This window comes from Salvelinus sp. IW2-2015, linkage group LG36 (genome assembly GCF_002910315.2).
Source record: "Salvelinus sp. IW2-2015 linkage group LG36, ASM291031v2, whole genome shotgun sequence".
In the NCBI taxonomy this organism is placed as follows: domain Eukaryota; kingdom Metazoa; phylum Chordata; class Actinopteri; order Salmoniformes; family Salmonidae; genus Salvelinus; species Salvelinus sp. IW2-2015.
Genome location: NC_036875.1, coordinates 25,856,105 through 25,866,027, shown reverse-complemented (window position 1 = coordinate 25,866,027; position 9,923 = coordinate 25,856,105). Strand labels below are relative to the sequence as shown.

General features: G+C 41.7%; 1 protein-coding gene across 2 annotated transcripts in view; it reads left to right on the top strand.

Moving 5' to 3' along the window:
- The first annotated feature begins 83 nt into the window (after positions 1–83).
- Positions 84–9,923, top strand: part of zmym2 (zinc finger, MYM-type 2) — a 36,535-nt gene continuing 26,695 nt past the window's right edge. The window contains exon 1 of one of the 2 annotated variants that reach the window (XM_023981094.2): positions 84–436. The gene's annotated coding sequence lies outside the window, so the exon portion shown is untranslated. Of the gene's footprint in view, positions 437–1,159; positions 1,267–9,923 lie in introns of those variants that run through there. The other variant, XM_023981093.2, reaches the window with a different exon arrangement.

Genomic DNA, 9,923 nt, shown 5'->3' with positions numbered 1-9,923 from the left:
TCATCTGCTTGCAATAGCATAAATTCATCGCTAGGCGGTGGTTAGACCAATAAAAGGATGCGGATAAAATGCCCCACAGCACAAGGGTCATGACTAGAAGGGATCCAACGGTTGTCAAAATAACGCCAAAATTTATTTTTTTGTGGCATTTTAGCTAACCCTAACATTTAACCTAATTCTCCTAACCTGCTGCTTCAGTTCTATCCTGCTACGAAGTCAAATCTGACGTTAATTTGAGATAAGCAGGACCCGTTCTAGCCATTACCCATTACCGTTTTTTTTTAGTTCATAGTACATGGTCCTTTAGAGCTGGGTCAGAGCAAGCGGATCCTGTTCTTTTATAGATCAATGATCCTGAATCATTCAGCACATTAGCAAATATTGCCGTTATAGCATCATCACCATGAAAGTAATGTCCTTGGGTCTTCTTAATTCGGTAAGTTTGCAGATGTAGGCTATCAGAGTATGGACATAGCACCTGGTTTATATGTTTTGTTTTGAGCCCATGCTTGACTCTTTCTCACGTAAACGCACCTGATCCGCCATTTTTAAACGCCCTCTAGTCCTGTGTGCTTTGTATAAAAAGTGCCCCGTGCTCTCTCAACATGTGAGTATGGTTCAACTCCGCAATGTTTCGTTGCAAGACGGTTCCGAAATGGTTAAGATAACATTGGTCTACAGAACACATACTGACCAAAGTGTTAAAAGGGTGATTTGAACCAGATGTTTGCAACATTAGGTTTTTCATATAACATGCTACATGATTCCAAGGGTGGTGTTTGACATTTTCCGTTAAAACATTTATTTTGGCACATGGTAATATTCTATTGAAAGCCATTATGTAATGCAGAAACCACCGGTAGACGTGTGTTGGACATGAACGCAACCGGGACAGGACTGAATGCTGATTGGATCTCTACAGTGTGGTCAATGCCACCTCGATTGCGGTTTAACCGTAAACACCAGATGGCAAAGTAAAATGCGTAATCATTGCCAAATGCATTATGTGGCTTGTTCATGGTAAAGTACTGCTATTATTATGAGTTTCAGGTATTCGAGACCAATTGAATTGTCAACCGCACCACTCCTGATTGAACATTGTGCGCCTGCGCGATGATGAAACAGGAGAAAGATCTCGTTCAGATCTCGTTGGAAGAATCCTCCCACGCGCGGACAAGAACGTCTTTACGTTGGGGCGCATGCGTGCGTTCCCCGATTTATATCAAGGCACAAAAGTGGCGCTATATCGGTTCAAGCTCGACTCCGGTAAGAATTTCCGAGACGTTTTATTGACATTTTACGGTTAATTAGTCAAAGTTTCAACAACTAGCTGAGGTGTTAGACAGCTGTCCACGGGCTCCCTTAAGTCTCCTGCTATGTTAGAAAGTAAATATGTGACGATTTATCAGTCAGTTTGTACCCCGCCTGAGATTTTCTCCCCCTCTCTGCTGTGGAAGGGTACTAAGCTATATTGCCTCCACTCTTTCATATTGTTTCGCTCGCTCTCTAATGGCGGACGTGAGGCAGTGCTGCTTGCTGACGGAAAGGGGGAGGGGGGGGCATTTTAGCCCTTGTTGAAAATGTTTAGTTACCCCCACATGTTTGGATTAGTGTTGTAAAAACGACACATTGAGAAGAAATGTTTTTAGGTCTGTCAACTATTTTATTGACACAGAGTAGTTTGTAGATATGTAACAGTATAGCGCCCCCCTTCGGGTGGCAACGTGTATTTTCTGTGATTGCCCCGGGTAATCTCTCTGGGGTAACTTTCCAATTAAACGTTTACATTACACAGGTATTACATAAACAATACATTTGTTTTGGTTTTCAGACTGTTTTGTGAAAACAAATAATATCCACTGAATAATGATTCGCCTCAGAGAGCACGTTTTTTTTCTAGCTATGTAGCCTATCACATTGTCGGATTAACGTGAATAATACGTTGCTCTCTAGGATTTTTGTCGGTTATGCGACTAAACATCACATGGGTCACTAATAGTCTCGAATAATTTACGATAATTTTTCTATAAGAATGGCGCAGTCTCGTTGGCTCTCATCCCTCCAGTTCGCCGCAAATCCATTTCGTGGAAGGCCGGGCAAGCAGAGGTGGGAACGGAACTGAACCACGTTCTGTGGTTCTCAAATTAGCTCACTGACCCCATCTACCCCTCTCCTATGTTCGTCAGTGGGTCTTCTCGGGTATGCATTAATTATATTTGTCATAGGTCTATTATCCACCTAAAGTTTTGGACCATTCGCTCTAAGTTTCCTGAATAAAAATGATAGCAGGGCGGGTTGACATTGTTATCCGGTTGCCTTGACAGTGGAGGAGCTGTGGTCCTCGCGATTGAACTGAGGTTCTACCCGGGTTGTGTAGTCACGGGCACGGCCTGATATGGCACGGCCTGATATGGGGAGAGCTTTGGACAACATGTGGTATTTTTCATGTATTGAGCCACATTGTGATCATCAGCTATTAGTAGCCCTAAACATGGGGCTTGATGGCAAGAAATTATATGAAGCATTAGCAGTCTAACAGCAGGAATGGAATAGGACTACAATTGAGCATATTCAGGTGTTTGGTAGCTGCTTCACTCTGCATCAAGCATCATTCATAAACAGTGGCTTGAGCATTACATAATATGACTGAATGGTCATGACTGTAAGAGCAGAAGAGTACCAGGGACCACCTGGGGTATGATGAAAGCAAGGGGCATGTGCTTGTCTTAATTACATCATACCTTAGTCACTCCCCATGATCTAATTGAAATGATGCAGTTTTAGCTGTACTCTGTGTTGCCTGTTTGCAGATGTATGAGAATGTGGCTGTTGTACCGTCTGTTTAACACTAGTGCAGTGTTTCAGTGTTCAGTTCAAATCCTGAATGTCTCGCTCTAACCACACCTGTTATGAGGGTATTCAACTGATACGTCTTGTTGGTGGAACGTTGCATGTCCAAGCCCTTTGCAAGAAGGAGACACGTGAATGTGGAGTACATTCGCACAGTGCTGCACTGCAGTCTGGAGTCTATTTTCTCCTTTCTGTGTCAGTGACTTGGTTCTAGCACAGGTCGTTTTGCGGTTTTATTTTTTACTATTTTGATATGAATAATGCATAATGTTACTCTATGTATAGAACCCAGAACAATCTTATTGATACTTTACATTTTTTATTTTATTTAACCTTTATTTGAAGGGATACCTCGAGATTGAGATTTAGGTTGTTTTTCAGACAAACTCATGGATACCATTTATGTGCTTGTGGTTTGGAGATTATAATGTATTTTATTTTGGGGGGTATTTTACCCCCATTTTCTCCCCAATTTCAATCTTGTCTCATCGCTGCAACTCCCGAACGGGCTCGGGAGGCGAAGGTCGAGTCATGCGTCCTCCGAAACATGACCTGCCAAACCACGCTTAACGCCCGCCCGCTTAACCCGAAAGCCAGCCGCACCAATGTGTCGGAGGAAACACCTTTCACTGTCAGCCTGCAGGCGCCTGGCCCGCCGCAAGGAGTCGCTAGAGCACGATGAGCCAAGTAAAGTCCCCCCGGCCAAACCCTCCCCTAACCCGGACGGCGCTGGGCCAATTGTGTGCCGCCCTATTGGCACTCCCGATCACAGCCTGGGAACAGACCGCTGCCTACCGGGGAACAGTGGGTTAACTGCCTTGTTCAGGGTCAGAATTACATTTGTACCTTGTCAGCTCTAACCACTAAGCTACCTGCCGCCCCAGTACAGTAGCCAGCTCCTCTCAAAAGCAGGGAATTGGACCTTAACTACTCCAAAGCTGGGTGGTTGGTCATTTATAGTCTTACAAAGCTATACATGCATACATTACCGGGCAAAAGTTTTATAACACCTACTCATTCAAAAAAAAATTTTTTTTACTATTTTATATTTTTACAAATTATATTTTAGATTCTTCAAATAGCCACACTTTGGCTTGACGACAGATTTTGCCAAGAGTATGCAAAGCTGTCATCAAGGCAAAGGGTGGCTATTTGAATAATCTCAAATATAAAACATATTTGGATTTAACACATTTTTTGATTACTATAGGATTCCATATGTGTTATTTCATAGTTTTGATGTCTTCACTAATATTACACAATGTAGAAAATGGTCAAATAAAGAAACCCTTGAATGAGTAGGTGTTCTAAAACTTTTGACCGGTAGTGCCGTAATCAATGTTTTATGCATTTGTACATTTGACTGATAATCATAAGAAACAAGGTTCTATCCACTTCCCCATTCTCTGTCTTGTTGTCACATAGAGATGTATTGAGATAGCAACGTTGTATCTGTCACATTATGGCGTCAGTGAGCGCATGGGCAGCGCCATTGAGACAGATACAACGTTGTGATCTCTATATATCTGTGTGCGACAGAGCATGAGGAAGTGGGTAGAATCTCGTTTTATAATGACCAACCACCCAGCTTTGAAGTAGTTGGGTCTATTACCGTAAATCAGCTTCTGGCCAAAATCATTCTACAGACTAGAGCTGGGCGATATGGATGACGAATCCATATCGATCAATTGCCTGAATGGATACGATAATGATAAATAGGACGTTAAGTTTATAACATTAATATGCACCAATTAAATGTATTTATTTTAACCTAGTACTACTAGTTTGATGGGACTAGCCATCAATTTCCCATTCACAATCACCCATATTAGCAAACTTATTTCAAACTTCAAATTTCTCTAGTATGGGCTTAATTACATCAGATGCCTGATGGGGAAGATGTGTTAGAAAATATAATAGAACGAGGAGTGGATACAGGGTAGTAGCTTCACTAGGGTTGCAAAGGGTCGGAAACTTTCTGGTAAATCTCCCCTGGGAAGTTGAGCCTGGGAATTTTGCTTAAATTCATCAAAAAAGTTAGCTTATAACAGTGAACCTTTTTTGAGGGATACACATAAGGCAATTCTAGGTCTTGTGGCATATTTTGGTTAAACTATCCCAAAATCAATGGAATTGCAACCCTCTGCATGCACAGTGCATTCTTCCATCACATGTGCAGTGCACTCTACCATCACATGTACAGCTGATTCTCAAGATCTTGCACACTAATGAGATGCTGTAGAGCCCACACTACTACACTGGCTGAGCCAAGGACTACATGCTTTCTGGTAAGTTTTGATTACAATACTGGGTGGGGTGAATATATGACATAATTTTCTTTGTTAACTAATAAATAGTAGCCTACATCAAAGTGTGTTTAAATCATTTCTAACTTGTTAACAATTTTTGCTAGTTATTGCTTGAGCCTGCTAAATGAGTGTTATTTCACCTGTTTCCATACATGTTTCATTTGAAAACATTTATCTTACAAAGGAGTTGTTTAATTTAACTTCTTATGGCTGCAATCCCGTTAACGGGATGATATGACAACAGCCAGTGAAAGTGCAGGGCGCCAAATTCAAACAGAAATCTCATAATTAAAATTCCTCAAACATACATGTATCTTATACCATTTTAAAGGTCATCTTGTTGTTAATCCCACCAAAGTGTCCGATTTCAAATAGGCTTTTCAGCGAAAGCACTACAAACGATTATGTTAGGTCACCACAAAACCACAATAAGCACAGCCATTTTTTCAGCGAAAGATGGCTTTCACAAAAAGCAGAAATAGAGATAAAATGTATCACTAACCTTTGATTATCTTCATCAGACACTCATAGGACTTCATGTTACACAATACATGCATGTTTTGTTTGATAAAGTTCATATTTATATAAAAAAATCAGAGTTTACATTGGCGCGTTACATTCACTAGTTCCAAAAACATCAAGTGATTTTGCATAGCCACATCGTTTCAACAGAAATACTCATCATAAATGTAGATGATAATACAAGTTATACACATGGAATTATAGATATACCTCTCCTTAATGCAACCGCTGTGTCAGATTTCAAAAAAACTTTACGGAAAAATAAACCATGCAATAATCTGAGACGGAGCTCAGAACAATAGCCAAATTAGCTGCCATGTTGGACTCAACAGAAACCAGAAAATACATGATAAATGTTTCCTTTGATGAACTTCATCAGAATGCAGTCCTAGAAATCCCAGGTCCACAATAAATGCTTGATTTGTTCGATAATGTCCGTTATTTATGTCCAATTAGCTACTTTCGAATTGTTTACCAAACGCCCTAACCAAAGTCTCAAAGCGCGTCCACTATAACGTGACGAAATGTCCAAAAGTTCCGTTACAGTCAGTAGAAACATGTCAAACGATGTACTGAATCAATCTTTAGAATGTTGTTAACATACATCTTGAATAACGTTCCAACCGGAGAATTACATCAACTTCAATTGACCGATGGAACGGAGCTCACTCTCACGTGAACGCGCCAGTTCAATGCGTGGGCACCTCATGGAAGTGATTACTCATTCCTGTCTCCTTCGGCCCCCCTTCACATGAGTCATCAGACAAAGTTCTATTGACTGTTGACATCTAGTGGAAGTCGTAGGAAGTGAAAACCCATCCATAACTCTGTATTTTCAATGAGGGCTTGGTTAAATCTGGCACCCCCAGAAAATATCCAAACAGGAAGTGGAACTTCTCAGGTTTTTACCTGCCATATGAGTTCTGTTATACTCACAGACATATTTCAAACAGTTTTAGAAACTTCAGTGTTTTCTATCCAATACTAATAATACTATGCCTCTATTAGCAACTATGACTGAGGAGCAGGCCGTTTACTCTGGGCACCTCTGTGCACCTTTCATCCAAGCTACTCAATACTGCCCCTGCAGCCATAAGAAGTTAACTGCACAAGGATTTGTTTTTGTTTTTTACTCATTTTCCCCCCTAATCTTTACAGGAAAAGGCCACGGGTACTATCTGACCTGTGGAGACATTTCACTGCAGCTAATGTAGAAGGAAAACCTGTGTACACTTGCAAATAGTGTCAAATCATATGTGAAGAATTCAACAAAGGTGCAGAATCATCTGGCCAAGCGCATAAAGTTCCCTCAGCGCTCACAACAAGCAACCTCTGACAAAAGTCCCTCTACTTCTATTTGAGGTGAAAATGAAGAAGAATCGGACACCTCATCGATAGCAACAGCTCATGGTCCTCCTGGGATCAGAAGTTTTATTTTGACTCAATGGAGGAATGTAGTCAGAAATGCTGGTGAATGTCTTGCTCGAGCTGTGTATGCAACTGGTTGCTCACAGGCAACATATATTGGAAGAGATTTCTGAATGTTCTTTGCCCAGCATACACCCCTCCAACCAGACATGTGTTATGTACTCATTTGCTGGATGCAGAGTTCAAGTGAAGGTCACGCAAATCATAGAAAAAAGGAGACTGTATTGCAATCATCTCTGATGGGTGGTCGAATGTTCGTGGGCAAGGAATAATTAACTACATCATCTCCACCCCTCAACCAGTATTCTACACAGGCACAGATACAAGGGACAACAGACACACCGGTCTCCACATTGCAGATGAGCTGAAGGCGGTCATTGATGACCTTGGACCACAGAAGGTATTTGCACTGATGACAGACAATGCTGCGAACATGAAGGTTGCTTGGTCTAAAGTGGAGGAGTCCTACCCTCACATCACACCCATTGACTGTGCTGCTCATGCATTGAATCTGCTCCTCATGGACATCATGGCACTGAAAACAATGGATACACTCTACAAGAGAGCCAAGGAAATGGTTAAGTATGTGAAGGGTTAGGTATGTGAAGGGTCATCAAGTTATCGCAGCAATCCACCTCACCAAGCAAACTGAGAAGAATAAGAGCACCACATTGAAGCCCCCCAGCAACACCCGTTGGGATGGTGTTGTCATCATGTTTGACAGTCTCCTGGAGGGGAAGGAATCTCCAAGAAATGGCCATATCAGTCTGCCGATATGAACAGCCCCATCAAGAGGATCCTCCTAGAGGATGTATTTTGGGAGAGAGTGGTAGGCAGCCTGTAACCTATAGCAGTAGCCATTGCATGGATTGAGGGAGACAATGCTGTCCTGTCTGATGTTCAGACTCTGCTTGCAGATGTAAGAGAAGAAATCCGTACTGCCCTGCCCACTTCACTGTTGCTCCAAGCAGAGGAAACTGCAGTTCTGAAATGCATGAAGAGTTCTGCCTGAAGCCCATACACGCTGCAGTGTACGTGTTGGACCCCAAGTATGCTGGCAAGAGCATCCTGTTTGGTGCAGAGATCAACAATGCCTATGGTGTCATCACTACCGTGTCTCGCCACCTTGGCCTGGATGAGGGCAAGGTTCTTGGCAGTCTGGTGAAGTACACTTCCAAGCAAGGGCTTTCAGTCGTGCCAAAATATCTCATCAGCCACCTGGTGGAAGGGACTGAGGCTCTTTACCCTGTTGCCTCCATCATCCTCCAAATCCCACCAACATCAGCCGCCTCAGAGCGCAACTGGTCCTTGTTTGGGAACACACACCAAAGCACGCAACCGGCTGACCAATACAAGGGTTGAAAAATTGGTGGCCATCCGGGAAAGTTTGAGGCTTTTTGAGCCTGACAACGAGCCATCCTCAAGGTTGAAAAGTGACAGTGAAGATGAGGCCTCAGAGTCTTGACTTGGCGAAACCTTCGTTGAGGGGGACCCTGATATTTTCCATACCAAACATATGGGCCCATATGAAAGAGGTGGTCAAATAAATGACATCTGGGGTCAAAGGTTAAAAGTTCTTGCAGTTCGGGTCAGGCTGTTGAGTCTGATGCTCAAGAGGTGGACATTGAGGAGGTCCAGGGAGAAGACCTGGAAGCCTGAGAGGAAGACAGTCTAGAAACTACAGCTTTGCTTTTTTTTTGCAGATGTATGTTGAAACAGTTTTTTGGGAGATGCGATGGATCATTGGGGATCATTCAATATTCCCTTTTGTTGTTCAGTCAACTCATCCCATTTGAAGAGTCAACTAATTTACTTAAAGTTACATTTGGAACTAAATTATTTTATTTTATTTTTCTATTGGAAGGATTTAATCATTTGCCATTTATGGGGCGGCAGGTAGCCTATTGGTTAGAGCGTTGGGCCAGTAGACTAAAGGTTGCTAGATTGAATCCCTGGGCTTACAAGGTAAAAATATGTAGTTCTGCCCCTGAACAAGGCAGTTAACCCTAATCCACTGTTCCCCGGTAGGCTTTCATTGTAAATAAGAATTTGATCTTAACTGACTTGCCTAGTTAAATAAAGGTTAAATTGTCTACTTATGATAAGTTAAAAGGTTTATTTTTCTGTCACCGTATATGGTAAATGTATCCAATGCAAAAACATCTACATTTAAATGGTAATAATATTAATTCCAATATATTCCCGTTAATTCCCACGTACAGTTTGCTCCACCCCCCCGAATTTGATTAATCAACACAGCTGATATTCAGAGGTAGGATTATAGGTAGATGTTTTTTTGCATTGGATATATTTATCGTATCATATTGAGACCAATATAAACCTTTTACCTTATCATAAGTAAACGTAATTGCCAATTACTAAATCCTTCCAATAGAAATAAAACAATTGTTACGAATTTAACTTTCATTAAATGAGTTGACTTTTCACATGGGATGATTTCACTGAACAACAAAAGAAAGGGAATATTGAATGCTCCCAATGATCCGTCGCATCTCCCCAAAAACGTTATCAACATACAGCTGTAAAATGATAGTCTAGAAACTAAAGCTTTAGTTATCATTTTACCGATGTATGTTAAAAACGTTTTTGGGGAGATGCGATGGATAATTTCAGTGCCATGATGTCCTTGAGGAGCAGATTCAATGCATGAGCAGCACAGCCAATGGGTGTGATGTGAGGGTAGGACTCCTCCACTTTAGACCAAGCAGCCTTCATGTTCTCAGTATTGTCTGTCACCAGTGCAAATACCTTCTGTGGTCCAAGGTCATTGATGACTGCCTTCAGCTCATCTGC